The sequence below is a fragment of the Chrysemys picta genome, unplaced genomic scaffold (assembly GCF_011386835.1).
Source record: "Chrysemys picta bellii isolate R12L10 unplaced genomic scaffold, ASM1138683v2 scaf203, whole genome shotgun sequence".
Lineage (NCBI taxonomy): Eukaryota > Metazoa > Chordata > Testudines > Emydidae > Chrysemys > Chrysemys picta.
Window position 1 is genome coordinate 1 of NW_027052910.1, and position 19,330 is coordinate 19,330.

Sequence of the window (19,330 nt, forward strand, 5' to 3'; positions counted from 1 at the left end):
ACCGGTTTCTCCGCTTCCTTGCTGCTGTGAGCTATCTACATTATCTTCATCCTCATCTTCCTCATAGCCCGAACCTGCTTACCTGTGTGTTTCTCCATTGAAGGAGTCAAAGCACATGGTTGGGGTAGTGGTGGCTGCACCCCCTAGCATGGCATGCAGCTCTGCGTAGAAGCGGCATGTTTGCGGCTCTGCCCCGGACCTTCTGTTTGCCTCTCTGGCTTTGTGGTAGGCTTGTCTTAGCTCCTTAATTTTCACGCGGCACTGCTGTGCATCCCTGTTATGGCCTCTGTCCTTCATGGCCTTGGAGACCTTTTCTAATATTTTGCCATTTCGTTTACTGCTACGGAGTTCAGCTAGCACTGATTCATCTCCCCATATGGCGAGCAGATCCCGTACCTCCCGTTCGGTCCATGATGGAGCTCTTTTGCGATCCTAGGACTCCATCCATGGTTACCTGTGCTGATGAGCTCTGCGTGGTCACCTGTGCTCTCCACACTGGGCAAACAGGAAATGAAATTCAAACATTCGCGGGGCTTTTCCTATCTACCTGGTCAGTGCATCTGAGTTGAGAGTGCTGTCCAGAGCAGTCACAATGAAGCACTGTGGGATAGCTCCTGGAGGCCAATAACGTCGAATTCCGTTCACACTACCCCAATTCCGACCTGCTAAGGCCGATTTTATTGCTAATCCCCTCGTTGGAGGTGGAGTAAAGAAATCGGTTTAAAGGGCCCTTTAAGTCGAAAAAAGGGACTTAGCCGTGTGAACGTGTCCAGGCTTAATTCAATTTAACGCTACTAAATTTGACCTAAACTCATAGTGTAGACCAGGCCTCACTCCTGTTGTGTCTGTTGTGTAGATTGTGAGCTCTCTGGGCCAGGGAGTCTCTTGTTACACATCTGTGACTGGGGTTCCTAGGCACTAACACACCATCACTGATACTGATAACCATTAACAGCGAACAGGGGAATAAACAAATGTGCTGACTATACTGTGGCCTTCATCGCTCCTTCATCACTAACCCACCTCAGAGTAATACAGCACCACCCACCCCTCCTGAACTTCCCAGAGAGGGGCCACCAGTACAGATGTGGACAAGGGAGCGGGGTTGGGCAGAGGGAAGGTATTAGAGGGAATTACTGGAGACAGGCCCATCCAGCTCAGCATATCGGGGGGACCAGTAAAGGGCAGGGAGCCATTAGCTCAGCTGTAAATAGGGCCAGAGATCTCCTGCTGTTACCACTGGGCCTGCTGCCTCTGCCTAATCCTTTCTAGCAAAGTTACACAGACAACACACATGGTGACAGCCCAGCCTGGCACACCCACTCTGGCTGCCACCCCTTCCCCCACACACTGCTCGGCCTCGCTCCTATTGAATGTGGCAGTTGCGTTATAGACACACGTTACAGCTTAGCAATATCGCCTGTGTGCCCAGCACCACGTGTCCCTGCTGGGCTCCCCACTCAGCCCCTCTCCCTTCCCTTCCACTGTTCTCTGCTGCCCTTGGCTTGCCCAGCATCGCCTCGGGTTAGAAGCAAAACGAGGTCTGCATGAAGCATGGTCTGAGTATGCCTCTGCCCCACCCAGAGACCAGGGTGAAGCCCTGCCAGTCAGGTTTACTGGACCCTGCTTTAGCGCAGGGGGCTGGACTTGGTGACTTCTCCAGGGCCTATCCAGCCTGACATTTCTATCCATGAGCTCTGCTCTGTTTGAGACGCTCTGGGACTTGGAGCCTGACCAATTGCAATCAATGGTGAGATTCCCATTGGCTGCTGGGTTTGTCCCTAGGGCACATCTCATCACCCTGTGTATTGCAGTGTGTGTTGTTAGGGTCCTAGAGACCCCTGGGTTATTGTTATGGGGGCCACTGAGCTGAGCTCACAGAGTTCTGTCTCCTCTGTGACATCTCCTCTGGGTTTTGCTATCCTGCCCCTGAAAATGAAATTGTCAGAAAGTAACAACATAGATCAATGTATTTGACAAACGTATTTAGCAACTATTTATGATCAGTTCTTGGGCAGCTGACAAACCAGAATGGAGGTTGAGCTCACTGGACACATCACATGCTGCACATTATTCCCCCAGCTCTGCTTTTCAGCCCTTCTGTCCCTCCCCCACAATCCCCCCTGCCCCCCCCCCCCACACACACATACACTCTCTGGGTCTTGGTCTCCTGACTTGTATTTACCCCTTAGCTCTGCCTGAGGAATTACTAGGGTTACTCCCATGTTATTTCTGTAGCCCCCTCAGTGCCCTGGGCATGTTCTATGGTTCCTGCCCTGGGAGCTTCCAGGCTGGGCTGGGTTTAGGGGCTCACTAATGGGTGTAAGCAGGGAGGAGGAGGAGACATCTGCAGGCCCAGGGCAGTAGGTCAGGGTGGGTGTTCCAGGCATGGAGGAAGATGCAAAGATAGGAGGACATTGGGCAGGGGCAGGCAAGAGGCTGGCATGGACTAACACATAGGGTGAGGGGCAAAAAGCTTCCTGGGTTCTTTCCTCTATCCCCTTCCCCTGGCCCAGCTACCAGATTCCCTTCCCCAGCTCTCCCCATTCCCCATCCCCTCTCTATTGTGCTGGGACCAACTCCCCTCACACGGCTGAGTCTGCAGCACAGAGCAGACCATCTATTCGACACTGGTGACGCCGCACCTGGAGTATTGTGTCCAGTTTTGGTCCCTCCACTACAGAAGAGATGTGGACAAATTGGAGACAGTCCAGCGGAGGGCAATGAAAATGATTAGGGTGCTAGTGCACATGACTTATGAGGAGAGGCTGAGGGAACTGGGCTTGTTTAGTCTGCAGAAGAGAAGAGTGAGGGGGGATTTGATAGCAGCCTTCAACTATCTGAAGGGGGGTTCCATAGAGAATGGAGCTAGGCTGTTCTCAATGGTGGCAGATGACAGAACAAGAAGCAATGGTCTCAAGTTGCAGTGGGGGAGGTCTGGGTTGGATATTAGGAAACACTATTTCACTAGGAGGGTGGTGAAGCACTGGACTGGGTTATCTAGGGAGATGGTGGAATCTCCATCTGTCAGGGTTCCCTCCCCACGCTGAACTCTAGGGGACAGACATGGGGACCCGCATGAAGACCCCCTAAGCTTATTTCTACCAGCTTAGGTTAAAAACTCCCCAAGGCACAAATCCTTCCTTGTACCTTGGATTAGGTAACGCTGCCACCACCAAGTGATTTAAACAGAGATTTAGGGAGGGCCACTTGGAGACCTACCTTCCCCAAATATCTCCCCAAGCCCCTACACCCCTTTTCCTGGGCAGGCTTGAGAATATATCCTCACCAATTGGTACAGGTGAACACAGACCCAAACCCTAGGATCTTAAAACAATGAAAAATCAATCAGGTTCTTAAAAGAAGGATTTTAATTAAAGAAAAGGTAAAAGAATTACCTCTGTAAAATCAGGATGGTAAGTACTTTACAGAATAACAAAAGACTCAAGAACACAGAGGATCTCCCCTCTAAGCAAAACCTTAAAGTTACAAAACCAGGCATAGTATCAGAGGGGTAGCCGTGTTAGTCTGAATCTGTAAAAAGCAACAGAGGGTCCTGTGGCACCTTTGAGACTAACAGAAGTATTGGGAGCATAAGCTTTCGTGGGTAAGAACCTCACTTCTTCAGATGCAAAACCAGGCATAAACCTCCTCTTACACAAAGGAAAACACAAGCCAAAATAAAAGTAAACTAACACATTTCCTTGCTAAATACTTACTAACTCTATAGGAGTTGGATTGCTTGCTTCCTTGATCTGACTCCAGCAAGCACACAGAACAGACAGACAAAGCCTTCCCCCCCACCCAGATTTGAAAGCATCTTGTCCCTTTATTGATCCTTTTGGTCAGGTGCCAGCTTGAGCTTCTTAACCCTTTACAGGTAAGAGGATTTTGTGCCTCTGGCCAGGAGGGACCCCATAGCACTGTATACAGAAAGGTGGTCACCCTTCCCTTTATATTCATGACACCATCCTTTTAAGGCCCAGCTTGACAAAGCCTTGGCTGGGATGATTTATTTGGTGTTGGTCCTATTTTGAGCAGGGGGTTGGACTAGATGACTTCCTGAGGTCTCTTCCAACCCTGATATTCTATGATTCCATGATGGGTACAGCAACGCTTTGGTGGTCTCAGTCCTGCTCCCTGTGGCTGTTTCACTCCTCCTCATGAGCAAAGAGTCCCTAGGGCGGTAAATGGCAGGACGTTCCCTAACACTCACTGGCCACGTCGCACTCACTGGGCCCCCGGGACTGGCTTCCTTTGGGAGTGGCCCTGAGGGAATCTGGGAATCCCCCTGACTTGGAGCTGATGCCACTGGGATGCTCTTGGAGATTGTGTGGGAGGTGCTAAAATGAGGGGCCCTAGGCCCCAGGACATTCTGAAATCCTGCTGCAATTCTCTGAATTTTATACGATTTAAAAAAAAATTGAGGACAAAAATTGCAAGTGCCCATGTGGGACTCTGTGAGTGTGTGTGTGTGGGGGGGCAGCCTGCGTTGAGCTGGCCTAGTCGTTCTTGTTCTGAAAGGGCCTCACCACTGTACCGAGTCCCTTACAATGGACAGTGTCAGTGTTATGGAGGCCCCGAGAGATTGTGGCTTGGTCTACAGATAAATGTTGTGTTGGCAAAGCTAGCTTGCTTAGGAGTTTGAACCCGCCTCACCCCCAGCCCACATAGGTATGCCAGAAAAAGCCGCCCTGTGGCCCTTTTGTTGGTACAATTTGTTCCCGTCAGGGAGCTGGTGTCATCTCTCCTGGGGAAAGCATTCTCTGCTACTATCCGCTGCATCTCCACTTGGCAGGAGGGGCTGCTGCTCATCTTGCTGCATAGACGAGGCTGAACCATCTCCTCAGCCCACAGCCTCCCAGCCTACCCATTGCAGCAGCTGCCCCCCACAGGCGCTCCCTTGCATACAGGTACATGGGGCTCCCTGCGCAGCTCCAATCCACAGCCAGGCCGTGTCAGCAACTAGCACACGATGTTCTCACGGTGATGTGATTCTGGACAGTCTGGAACCTGTCCCTTGATAATACAGGAAGCTCCATCCCTCCACCACGCTGCTCTTCCCACATCCTGGGGCTGAACAGTTGATCAGGGCTGCCACAGGAAGAGCTCCCCTTCCCCTCCCCCAGCATCCCGAAGCCGTTCTCACGGGAGGGGAGCTGCCGCCTCTGACATTACAAGAGGGTGACACAAGAGGCGATACAAGAGGCTGCTGATCTGGGCCAGGGTTACTGACCAGTGTGTGCTCTAGGGGGCCCAGAGACATTGGGGTCCCATACAGCCCCGCGGTACCAGTACAACCCTTGCCCTCCTCACATGACATACACACACCACACACACACACTGCATTTGGGGCCAGCAAATGAGTGAGGGCCAACACCTGAATGAGAAGCAGGAGGCAGTGGGATTTCGGGGAGGGGAGAGATATAATACCTTTGTGTCACATGTGGATTCTTCAGCCACCCCCTCTCCTGCCTGCAGCCACTGCCCCCTCTCCTCCCCACCCAGAGAAGGGCCGTAGGCCTGGCTGCTTCCCCCCAGCCTGGCTGGCCAAACTCGGCAGTACAGCCAGTGTAGACATGCCCCAGAGCCAGGCAGGCCTGGAGTTATTGCCTGGGCAGATTCCTGGCACATGGCTCTGCTGGCTTCTGCCTTCAGCCACCCCCACGCCCCCACAGATTCCCTGCAGCAGTGGATCCTTCCCAGAGATCTCCTGCTCTAACTACTGGGCCTGCTGCCTCTGCCTAATCCCTTTCTAGCAAGGTCTCACCGAAAATGCACATGGTGACAGCCCAGCCTGGCACACCAACTCTGGCTGCCCCCTCCCCCCCCACCACACACACACATACCCCTCTTCCCCTGTGCTATACTCTGCCTTGCTCCTATTGAATGTGGCAGCTGCATTATAGACAAACACGTTACATCTCAGCAATAGTACCTGTGTGCCCAGCACCCCATGTCCCTGCTGGGCTCCCTGCTGAGTCCCTCTCCCTTCCCTCCTGCTGTTCTCTGCTGCCCTCGGCTTACCCAGCATTGCCTCCTGTGAGCAGCAAAATGAGGTCTGCACAAAGCCTTGTCTGAGGATGCCCCTCCCCCACTGCACCCAGAGACAAGGGTGAACCCCTGTCAGTTTATTGGACCTTGCCTCAGTGCAGGGGGCTGGACTTGGCAGGGCCACCCGGGGTGGGGGAGAAGTGGGGCAATTTGCCCCAGGCCCTGCAAGGGCCCCGCGAGCCCTGGCCCGGTGGTGGTCCAGGTCTTTGGTGGCATTTCGGCGGTGGGGGGTCCTTCAGTGCTGCCGAAGACGCGGAGCGACTGAAGGGCCCCCCGCCGCCGAAATGCCACTGAAGACCCGGACCGCCGCCGGGTGAGTACAAGTGCTGCAGCTCCCCCGCTTTGCCCAAGGCTCCCTGAATCCTCTGGGCGGCCCTGGGACTTGTTGACATCTCCAGGGCCCTTCCAATCCCACATTTGGAACTAGTGGTCACCAAATGAAATTAATAGGCAGCAGCTTTAAAACTAATATAAGGAAGTATTTCTTCACACAATGCACAATCAACCTGTGGAACTCCTTGCCAGAGGATATTGTAAAGGCCAAGACTATAACAGGGTTCAGAAAAGAACTAGATAAGTTAATGGAGGATAGATCCATCAATGGCTATTAGCCAGGGTGGGCAGGGATACAAAACCATGCTCTTGAAGTGTCCCTAGCCTCTGTTTGCCAGAGGCTGGGAATGGGCAACAGGGGATGGATCACTTGATGATTACCTGTTCTGTTCATTCGCTCTGGGACACCTGGCATTGGCCACTGTTGGAAGACAGGATACTGGGCTAGATGGACCACCGGTCTGACCCAAAGTGGCCAGTTTTATGTTCTTATGACATTTCTTATCAGTGGGCTCTGACGTATCTGAGACTCTCTGGGCCTTGGAACTGACCCTAGCGCACAGCTCATCACCTGTGTATTGCTATGTGCATTGTTAGGGTCCTAGCAACCCCTGGGCTATTGTTACAGGGGGGCACTGAGCTGAGCTCACAAAGTTCTGTCTCCTCTGTGAAATCTCCTCTGGGTTTCCGCCACCCTGTCCCTGAAAATGAAAATGTCAGAAAGTAACAACAGCCCTTGCGCTGACCCGAGTGATTCTGCAGGGACACGGTGGTCCAGAGTCTGACGTTCACAGCCCAGCCCAATCCAGGCTCAGATAAGACTCAGGTGCAGCTTTCACTTTGAATGTGGCAAACCCCAAGTTCCTGAAGAGGAAGGAGCAAAGAGAAACTAACAATGTGATTTTATCAGCTGTTCTTTTATGTGGCCATATTATTGTTTCCAAGGAAAGAGGTGAGAATGGGAGAGAAAAATCCTATTTAAAAATTAAGGGGAAAAGCTATCAAGACACCCTAGTTACTGTCCAACTGTTCCCGATCATTACTCAGGGCATTCTCCCCTCCCCCATCATTTACAATCCAGCTGAGATGATGACCTTGGATAACAGCAGCAGAAAGGGGCAAGTGACGAGCATCAGGGACAAAGGGTAACAATAAGCATCAGTTGATTGAGCTGCAGAGGGGAGCGATGTCCAGTGGGAGCCTCTGGGGGTCAGAGTCTCCTTTTTTATTGCACATCATTGAACTCTTATCTGACAGAGAGGCCCTGAGTTGGGGTAATAGCAAGGCTGAGCCCATGTGCTCCAGAAAACACTGATAGGAAATGATAATTAAACACTCCACTGCCTGTGCTGACAGAGCTCAGGGGCTCTGAGATGCTTCAGGTGCAGCTCTGAAAGAAGTTCCAGTGTCAGGCTGCACAATTCCTTGCCCTGCTACAGACGCCCTGGGTGGCCTTAGGCAAGTCACTTGGGCCCAAAGTTTCAAAGGTGTTTTGATGTCTAAAGATGCAGATAGGTATCTAGTGGGATTTTCAAAGGTGTCTGGGCACTGAGCTTCCAATGGGAGTTAGGCACCTCGATGCTGTTGAAAATCCCACTAGACACCCAACTGCATCTTTAGGTGCCCACAGACCTTCCAAACTCTGCCCTTAGTCTCTGTCCCAGGTTTGTAAAGCTATTTAGGCACTTAAAGATTCAGACAGAAGCCGAGTGGTATTTTCAAGAGTGCCTGTGTGAGTGAGGTGCCTGGCTCCCATGAACTCCCTTCAGCTGTGATCCTGCCCCTTCTCTATTCGCCCCAGGTATAATCAGTCGAAGGCGCTTCCTGGTAGGAATGGCCATGCAAACCAGGGATTTCTGCTGAATGTTATAAAATATTCATGGGAAGCAATGTTTGAAAATTAAGGCCCTAATCTAACAAGCATATGCATAACTCTCACAATGCAAGGAAACCCACCAAAGCCTGAATCACAAATATTTGCACCAAAATCCTGTTTATAAGAATTAAATTCATCCATTCAGGACTCAGAAACAATCCCATGTGACCTGTGTGTCCAATCAGAACTAACCCATGCAGATCAATGTATTTGACAAACGTATTTAGCAAATATTTTTGAATAACAAATAAATCTGAAAAAATTGTGGTCAGTTTGTGGGCAGCTGAGAAACTGGAACAGAAGCTGAGCTCACTGGATACAACACATGCAGTACATTATTTCCCCCAGCTCCGCTTTCAGCCCTTCTGTCTCTCCCCCACCCCCACACTCTCTGGGTCTTGGTTTATTTACCCCTTTGCTCTGTCTGAAGAATTACTGGGGTTACTCCCATGTTATTTCTGTAGCCCCCTCAGTGCCCTGGGCATGTCGTATGGTCCCTGTCCTGGGAGCTTCCAGGCTGGGCTGGGTTTAGGGGCTCACTAATGGGTGTAAGCAAGGAGGAGGAGGAGAAGTCTGCAGGCCTGGGGCAGTAGGTCAGGGTGGGTGTTCCAGGCATGGAGGAAGGTGCAAAGATAGAAGGGGTAGGCAAGAGGCTGGGGTGGAGCTAACATGGAGAGGGGCAAAAAGCTGCATGGCTCCTTCCTGTGAGTGGGTTTCCTTCACCCAGCCAGGGCCTATTGCTCACACAGTCCTGGGGCAGGGGTCTCACTCCCCTTCCCCTGGCCCAGCTACCAGATCCCCTTCCCCAGCTCTCCCCATTCCCCCTCCATAGGGTTACCATATTTCAGCAAGCAAAAAAGAGGACGGGAGGAGCCCCGCCCCTGCCCCTCCCACTTCCCACCCCCCCAGAACCCTCAACCCTCCCCCCGTTCCTTGTCCCCTGACTGCCCCCTCCTGGGACCTCTGCCCCTAACTGCACCCCAGGACTCCACCCCCTATCTAAGCCTCCCTGCCTCTTGTCCCCTGACTGCCCCAACCCTTATCCACACCCCCACCCCCAGACAGACCCCTGGGACTCCCACGCCCCATCCAACCACTCCCCACCCCCTGACAGCCCCCCCAGAACTCCCAACCCATCTAAACCCCTCTGCTCCCTGTCCCCTGACTGCTCCGATCCCTCTCCCCACTCCTGCTCCCTGACAGCTCCCCCCCAGAACTCCCAACCCCCCACCCCTCCCGCTCCTTGTCCCCTGACTGCCCCCTCCTGGGACCCCTGCTCCTAACTGCCCTCCAGAACCCCACCTCCTACCTAAGCCTCCCTGTTCCTTATCCCCTAACTGCTCCTTCCTAAGACCCCCCCAACTGCCCCCCAGGACCCTACCCCCTACCTGTACCCTGACTGCCCAAAACTTTCTCCACTCCCCCCAAAAAGCCCCCCCCAAACTCCCGACCCCCCCCCCGTTTCTTGACTGCCCCCTCCAGAACCTCCCTGCCCCTTCTCCTGCCCCCCTGGCCCCCTTACCCTGCTGCTCAGAACAGGGTGTTGGGCTCTGCGCGAGCCAGACATGTGGCTGCGCTCCCCAGCACAACACACAACACGGTCCCTGGCCCTGCACAGTGCTGCTGGAACCGGGCGCAGGGCTGCCGGGGAGGAGCTGCCGGCTCAGAATGCAGGGAGGGAGGGAGGAGGAGGAGCTCCTCTACAGCTGCTCCGGAGTCCAGCCCGTGACTTTCCTGCAGCCCTCCCAGCCGCTCGCTCTGCTCTGCCGGGGGGGGGGGGGAAATCCCGGACATTTTGAGTGATTTACAAATTCCCCCCGGACGCTATTTTTAGCACAAAAAGGAGGACATGTCCGGGTAAATCCGGACGAATGGTAACCCTAGCCGACCCAGGCTGGAGACGCGCCTCCTCCCCCCACACCCTCCTTACCTGCTTCAGGCTTTCCGTGAATCAAATATTCGTGGGAAGCAGGGGAGGGGGCGGAGTTGGGGCGGGGACTTTGGAGAAGGGGCGGAGTTGGGGCGGGGGGGGCATGGGCGGGGCCCCGTGGAGTGTCCTCCTTTTGGAGGCTCAAAATATGGTAACCCTAGACCGGGTCGGCCCGCCCAGCACTGCCAGTCCCCGGCCGAGCACCCGCGGCCCAGCCTCGCCGACCGCCGGCCCCCGAGCCCCCGGCCCGGCACCGCCGGCCCCCGAGCCCCCGGCCCGGCACCGCCGACCGCCGGCCCCCCGGCCCGGCACCGCCGGCCCCCGAGCCCCCGGCCCGGCCCGGCCGACCTCCGTCCCCCGAGCCCCCGAGCCGCCGGCCCCCGAGTCCCCGGCCCGGCACCGCTGGCTCCCGAGCCCCCGAGCCCCCGGCCCGGCACCGCTGACCGCCGGCCCGCATGTCCCGATTTTCCCAGACATGTCCGGCTTTTGGGGATTTCCCCCCGGACGGGAATTTGGAGCCCAAAAAGCCGGACGTGTCCGGGAAAATCCGGACGTATGGTAACCCTACCCCTCCATCACACTGAGACCAGCTCCTCTCACAAGGCTGAGTCTGCAGCACAGAGCAGCCCTTGCAGCAGAGCCTGGTGCTCTCACACCTGCCTCCTGTGCCGTTTCACTCCTTGCCATGGGCACAGAGTCCCTAGGACAGTAAATGCCGAGGCGTTGGGACTGGCTTCTTTTGGGAGTCAGATCAGGCAGTTAATGGCCCTGAGGTGACCTGGGAATCTCTTCAAACCTAGCTTACAGCTGACCCTGCTGGGAGGCTCTGGGAGGCTGTGGGGGAGACACTAAAATGAGGGCACCTAGGTCTGCTCCACTAGGACAGTCTGAAATTTTGCTGCCATTTTATACAATTAAAAACAAAGTTGAAGCCATAAATTGTACGTGCCCATGCGGGATGCTGTGTGGGGCAAGCAGCCTGTGGTGAGTTGGTCTAGTCATTCTAGCTATTGTAATGAAACGGCCTCACTGCCATACTGCGCCCCTTGCAATCACTAACAAGACAGACAGGCAGAAATCAGCAATTTCTCAAAAGGACAATTTCCCTCTGCTTTGCACAGTCTCCTCCCCTCCACTCCCCTCCCCTCTGTCCGGCTGACAGCCCCAAATCCTCCTACCACCCTGCCTACCCCCATAGGAAGATACTCAGCAGCATTCTGGTTGTAGAAGAGGGATTTGAAATACCAGTATAGCCAACCACAAGCATAGGAGCACAGAAAATCATGAGCCTGGCCCCCAAAAGATAAAAAATAAAACATGCCTTCTGGTCTGCTTGGGGATTTTTGAACTCCTACTCCTCCACTCCGTCCCCTATCCAGCCCCTGATGTTCCCAGCCACATCCATCCCCTGAGGAGAAACCAGGCAAGCCAGCTGGTAAATAGATGATATGGTGGACTGGCTATTTGGACCAGGATCAGTTATGGTTGGCATCATGTTACCAGGATTGCTGACCCCAAATGTTAGAAAGTCATGAACCTGGCCCCCAAAACACCATGAAATTTATTTAAAAAAACCGAAACAAAACACATTTTCTCCCAAGACTTCTGGCCGCACTCACTTTCAAGCTTCTGTCTGCAACCAGGAGGGCTTAAAAACTGACTTTTTTTGTTTAAATAAAAACTGAGTCTCTCACCTAGTCACCTGACTCCAGGAGCTGGGGTTCTCTGTCAAACACCAAGTATCACGAGACTCACAATAAAATCGCAGGAGCCGGTGACATTGTGTTAGCTCGCTCTGTTGTTCACTTTGTGGCGCAGAGCAGGTCTGTTTGGGCCCCTCCTAGACCTTTCCCCACATCATCGCATGGGGGGAGTGGGCAGGGTTGGCCCTTTGTGAAAAGGCTGCAGGACCTATCCACAAACCAGTGACAGCCTCAGGCACCTGCACTGATCCTAGCCATCTGTGCAGAGCCCCTGGGCTTGATCACTTGATCATTGCCTATTAGGTTCACTCCCTCTGGGGCACCTGGCATTGGCCACTATCAGCAGGCAGGATGCTGGGCTGGATGGACCCTTGGTCTGACCCAGTACGGCCGTTCTTACGTTCGTATGTTCTACACTGACTCTGCTCCCTGATGCCCATCCTAGCTCCATAGCAGCATCAGTCCATTGGAGCCGCACTGCCAGGGCTCCCCTTGCCCATGGCTGCCCTGGCTCACTTGCTGAGGGGCAGGAGCTGGACTCTGAAGGAAAAATGATGCAGCACAGATTGAAAAATCCCTCCCAGGCTAGGTCTCTTCCTGGGGCCTTCATTCTTCCCCTCCCTTGGCCTGAGCCTGCCAGACAGCAGTGCCCACTCCCCCCCTCCCCAGAGGAAGGGAAGGGTGAGAAAAAAGGAACAGAGATCAACTAATTACTGGGGAGAACACAAGAAGGACAGGGCTAAGCCAGAGAGTGCCAGTGGGGTCATCAGGCAGAGAACCATGAATTATGCCTGCTGCTCTGAGGAGATGTCTGGGGAGTGACTGGATGCTGCCTGGGGAGCTCTGCCTGGACTTGTGAGGGAATGAGGAAAAGGAGAGAGCTGCATAGGCTGAGCTGGGCCAATGCCAGGCCAAGCTTATGAAGAGGTCCCTGGGCTTCCTGAGGCTTTGGGCAGGGTGACCATAAATAACCAGGGGAGGGGAGAAGAGAAGCCAGATCTGAAGGGGATGGTCGAGGTGCTGAACCCCAGCTGCAGAAGGGGCAGGGATGTGTGAGAGGCAGGCCACTGCTGTCTGTGAACACCTCAGGGCTCCATGAAGGAGCCTCCAGCTCATGTTGCCAGTGGGCTGTGGGACCCAGGTGCAGTGGGGTCTCTCCCAGGGCTTCATTTGTGCCAGGGCTTGCCAGGATTGAGCCCCAGCACCTCTAGGCTGGCCGCATCAGTTATGAAATTAAAAAAATTGCTTGAGCCCAGGCACCTTTTCATTTCAAATGACCAGTCTGCCAACGATTCTTAAACATAAACATCAGCCATAGCACAATGCTCACTGGGTGCACCAAAGTGCAAAGGAGGAACAGAAAATCAGGAATTGATACTGTTTATCCCCAAAAATGGCTTTTTGTATGAAAAAAAGAATATTTGCTTCCCTCTTTAATTTGTGAATGTGGTGAGTCCTCCATCCCATTTATTTAAAATATATAAAATTGTATTTTTATTTACAAATGTTTGCATGAAAGATATAAAACAAAATCTGAATGCCGAACACTGACGTTTTATAGCAAAGATACTATTCATTCACCAGTATAGCTCATGACCCCTATTAATCACTGAAGTATTGGTTATTCAATTATTCAATGATTAATTAGTAAGCAGGAATTGCTGCACATTGATGGTAACATGCTACTTCAGACACTGAATGAACCCAGCAGAAATGGGCTTCATTGCTGTAAACACTATGAAAAAAATGTGAGAACTAGTGGCAGTACAATTAGGCAAAGAGTCAGACCTTAGTTATGTAAGTTATAACTTAGTTTCATTTTTATATTCCAATACACTAGTGATTCTCCAGAATCCAAGAATAAAACAGTTGATGACCCAAGCACTTGGGACCAGTAGCTTTAGAGAGACGCTGGTCCATGAGGGATTCTCTGGTGAAGTGATCCATGGACTGAAAGAAAGGGAGAAACACTGATCTGCAATCATTCAGCGTCAAGGTAATGTATTGAATTCAACTCGAAGGCTGTTGATGTTTACTGACTTTAATATGTTCACTGTTGTTATATCTATTTCTAGTCATAATTCTATTTTTTAAATCTATTTTGCTATGTCTTCATAGTACACAGGCAAAAAAAAAACCTCTATGTTGAAGGCAAAAGTGAGAATAAATATAATTAATTTCAAGGTAAAAATCCTGACAAGATCATTATAGTTAAGGGGGGAAATCTGTCAAATGTTAAGAATTTCATGATCTTGGTGGTCTTGAATATATTTATCAATAACTTCGACTTGTTATTTAACAGTTCTATTTCTGTAAGGAATTGTAGCAGGGTACTGATGCAAAAGCACCTCATTATCATGTTCTTTCTTCCCTCTGGGGGTACGTCTTCACTACCCGCTGTATTGGTGGGTAGCAATCGATTTATCTGGGATCGACATATCACATCTCGTTAAGACGCGATATATCGATCCCCGAACGCGCTCACCGTGGACTCCGGAACTCCACCAGAGCGAGCGGCGGTAGCGCAGTCGACGGGGGAGCCGCGGCCGTCGATCCCGCGCCGTCTGGACCCCAGGTAATTCGATCCAAGATACTTCGACTTCAGCTATGCTATTCGCGTAGCTGAAGTTCCGTATCTTGGATCGATCCCCCCCCAGTGTAGACCAGCCCTTGGCTTTGCCCCCACCCCCCCTTCAGTGTCAGGTGAGCATTACCTCATCGTAGTCCCAAACTGACCAAAGGAAGGGAAAGGGGGTGACTCACTTGAGAGTCCAACAGATCCTTTGTTGCTGCCTAGGCCAGTGTCCTTTGTTCCTGTGAGGCTGGGCTGGGTTCATCCCATATATGCCTCGATGAGGTGTGAACTGCCCCTCTGTTCCTGGAGAGTTTTGCCTGGGCTTGTTTTAAGCCATGAGGACACATTTTCAGCCTCACAACTATATAGATGAAATTACTACCTATAACATTATTGTAACAACAATGCTCAGTGCATCATAAACCTTCTGAAGACACCCGACATGACAAACTTTGCATTGGATACCACGCAATTATATTACAAGGATGAACATGGGGTTGCAGGGTGTTCCCCCGAGATACAGAGTGTCACACCTACACAAAAGAGGAAATAGTTCTTATATAGCAATTCCCATCACTAGATCTCAAAGGGAACATTTACACTGCAACAAAAGACCCACGGCAGGGCAGCAGGAGGCACAAATCAGCTCACAGGGCTCTATCTCCAGGATTACAAATTGCAGGGCAGACATTTTGGCTTGGTCTGGAATCCAGGCTGTGAAAGCCCACAAGGAGGGAGGGTCTCAGAGCCTGGGGTCTAGTCTGATCCCAAATGTTTACACAGCAGTATTTAGCTCCACAGTCCGAGCCCTAGTCAATTGACCATGGCTCTCAGACTTGGTGCCGGGAATTATTTATTGCAGTGTAGACATACTCAAAGTGTCCTACAAAGGAGGTCAGGGAGTAATTATCATCAATTTACAGATTAAAAGCCTTTAAAATGGCTCATCTAAGAAACTGAAAAGTATCTAATGGTTATTTCCCTCCCTCTGCTCCAGAAAAAAAATCACGTTATGCCATGAAATTGGACAGTTTTAGCACTGGCTCAAGCAGGTGGCTGGTTTTAATGATCAGAATATTAAAAGGATGCTGAAATTGCCATTATTTGAAACACTACCTATGATTCCCGGTGAGGAAAATGTAGCTCATATAAAAAATCTTTGTCAACAAAGCTGTGAGATTCATTTTCCCTGTTGCATTGATAGAGGGCGTATGTTGGGGCCAGCAATGGTTGAGGAGATTGAAGGCTCTTGTATATAGTTGCAGCACTAAACACTTACTTATGGTAAGCGGGTTTGTGTCAGAATTATTACTGATCACTGCCCCTTTTCCATTAAAGGGCGGGGAGAGAACATAAATCCTTTTAACCTTCTATTAAAAACACAGGGGAAGGAGAAGGGAAAGGAAAACTCTTAAAGCATTTACAACTGAAAGAACTAAATAAGACTTTCATTGTGGCTGCTTCCCATACTCCCTTTCTCTGTACAGCATTTTCTTTAGTGGAAAATCTCCTCACCTTTGTCTAAACTAGAGATCTTGGCCATATCAGACAAGTGACTTGTTTGCCAGCTATAGCAGGGGTGTAAATGGTCATCTAGACACTCTAGAAATGTTTGTTCCTGGCTGGACTATCCTTGGGCTCTGGTGCTGAAGAAGGATTGAATGACCTTGTTGGGGACATGAGGTAGATACAGTAAGATGGTTGCTTTGGGGGTGCTGAATTCCAGTCCTGTTTCTTTTAAAGACAAGACAAAACAAAGCAGACACACACAGGAGAAGAAATATAAGAAGGCCCAGCTTCTGTCCCTATTATTTGCCATTTAGCAGCTGCAAATTCCAAGAGTTTTATTAGTAGAGCAGTGCAAAGAACTGACTTTTAATTTTGCTGGCAGTTCCAAAAAATTTGGCGGGGGGGAATGTTTTAGGTAACCCTGAATGAAAAAAAATTCAAAATTTTGGCCTATAAAAATTTTTTTTCAGTGACATGAAGTGTTTGACATGAAATGTAACATTTCATTTTGTTTTGGAGCTTTTAAAATGTTTTTATATATTTTAAATAAAATTGAAGAAAATTTAAAAAAAAAGTCATTTTGAATTGAGAAATCAAATGTTTCCATTCAACAATGTCAAAACAAAACAATTTCCTTTTTTCTGCATGTTTGTTGGTTTGTTTTTCACCAAAATAATTCTGCAAAATTAACATGAATTCGCAAAATGTTTTAGTCAGCCTAAATCTGCATTTTTTACTGGAAAAAGAGGTTCAGACAAAAGGTTTCACGCAGCTCTACTTATTAACCTGAGATTTAGCTGTTACTGGCTGGGGTGAAAGCATGGCTCTCAGGTTGTCTCTTTCAGTACAGCAGAGTTGCAAAGGTGGAGTTTTTCTGGCTGCCTAAGCTAGACTCTCATGAGACGGAAGGCAAAACAAGAAAAAGAGGAAGCGTAATGTGGAGTGCTCCTGTGTGGGAAGGAAAAATGATGTGCTAGAGCATGGGTGATATTAGGAACTTCAGGTTCTCATCATCCCAGGCATTGCCCAGGATTCAGCTGAACCCAATGGAGATTGTCCCAGTTTTGGGGTTAACTGCACCTGTTCCCCCTTCCTGGCCTCCAGCCATCATCCCACTATGAGCAGGATGATTTAGTTGGGGTTGGTCCTGCTTTGAGCAGGGGGTTGGACTAGATGACCTCCTGAGGTCCTTCCAATCCTGATATTCTATGATTCTATAACCCCTGTCCCTCTCCCTCCAGACCACAATTTTAGGGCTGCAGTCCCCCGGCAATTCCCTGTGACTACCCTAGCAGGTCTGACTTTAGGTTAGCACCTGCAGTTCTGCTCTCCCCCAGGGATAATGACAGGGTTACCAGTGACTAGCCAGCTTTCACAGAACACAGTATCTTGATTTAGTACAAGTGTATGTCAAAGAAAACCTATCCTAAAACAATAGACAGCACAGATATTAACCTTAGCCAGTGTCACCCATCATCCACAGGGAGTCCTGGTAGGTCCATACACTGGTCCAGAGTGAGTCTGACCTAAGTCAGATCAGGCTGAATCGTTATACTATTTGGGGCCTTTGTCGTCAGGCCTCCAGGACCAGGTAAAACCAATCAGTGCTACTTCTCCCCAGGACCAAAGCTTCAAAGGTGCTGGGTGTCTGAGTAACTGGCATTGGGACTTGCATTCATTACCCTCCCCACCCTGCAGTGAGTCCAGATTCTGCTGAAAACTCACTCAGCGAGCCAGAAACACACAGCTGCATATACCGATTATTGATACAGCAGTCTGTGAACATCCCCTGTGCCCATAGTGGCTATCACATCTCAGTAGAACAGTCTTTGAAGTTTCCATGCTTGCAAGGTCTCACGTTTGTCACAGTGATCTTGTCTGGTTGCTTCCTCTTGTCTGGTCAGGACGTCTTTCAAGATGTGATGGCTAAATGAGTGGGCTGATTTTCGGAGATGCCAAGCTCCCATAATTACTTCTGAAATCAATGGGGACTGTAGGTTCTCAGCACCTCTGAGAATAAAGCCACTTACTTTGATACCTAAGTAAAGATTTAGGTGCCTAATTTTAGACACTAAGAGTAACATTTTCAAAAGTATCTAAGTGATTTCAGTGTCTAAGTCCCATTGAAAGTCTAGAACAATATTTTTGGAATAAGAAATTACAATATGAATATTAGTACTAGAAGTTCTCATATTAATTATGATATTAAAATGAATATAGAATCCTAGAATATCAGGGTTGGAAGGGACCTCAAGAGGTCATCTAGTCCTACCTCCTGCTCAAAGCAGGACCAATTCCCAGCTAAATCATCCCAGCCAGGGCTTTGTCAAGCCGGGCCTTAAAAACCTCCAAGAAAGGAGACTCCACCACCTCCCTAGGTAACGCATTCCAGTGCTTCACCACCCTTCTAGTGAAATAGTGTTTCCTAATATCCAACCTGGACCTCCCCCACTGCAACTTGAGACCATTGCTCCTTGTTCTGTCATCTGCCACCACTGAGAACAGCCGAACTCCATCCTCTTTGGAACCCACCTTCAGGTAGTTGAAGGCTGCTATCAAATCCCTCCTCATTCTTCTCTTCTGCAGACTAAACAATCCCAGTTCCCTCAGCCTTTCCTCATAAGTCATGTGCTCCAGATCTCTAATCATTTTTGTTGCCCTCCGTTGGACTCTTTCCAATTTTTCCACATCCTTCTTGTAATGTGGGGCCCAAAACTGGACACAGTATTCCAGATGAGGCCTCACCAATGTCGAATAAAGGGGAACGATCACGTTCCTCGATCTGCTGGCAATGCCCCTACTTATACATCCCAAAATGCCGTTAGCCTTCTTGGCAACAAGAGCACACTGTTGACTCATATCCAGGTTCTTGTCCACTGTGACCCCTAGGTCCTTTTCTGCAGAACTGCTACCTAGCCATTTGGTCCCTAGTCTGTAGCAGTGCGTGGGATTCTTCCGTCCTAAGTGCAGGACTCTGCTCTTGTCCTTGTTGAACCTCATCAGGTTTTTTTTGGCCCAATCCTCTAATTTGTCTAGGTCCCGCTGTATCCGATCCCTACCCTCTAATGTATCTACCACGCCTCCTAGTTTAGTGTCATCTGCAAACTTGCTGAGAGTGCAGTCCACACCATCCTCCAGATCATTAATAAAGATATCAAACAAAACCGGCCCCAGGACCGACCCTTGGGGCACTCCGCTTGAAACCGGCTGCCAGCTAGACATGGAGTCATTGATCACTTCCCGTTGAGCCCGACGATCTAGCCAGCTTTCTATCCACCTTACAGTCCATTCATCCAGCCCATACTTGGCGGCAAGAATATTGTGGGAGTCCGTATCAAAAGCTTTGCTAA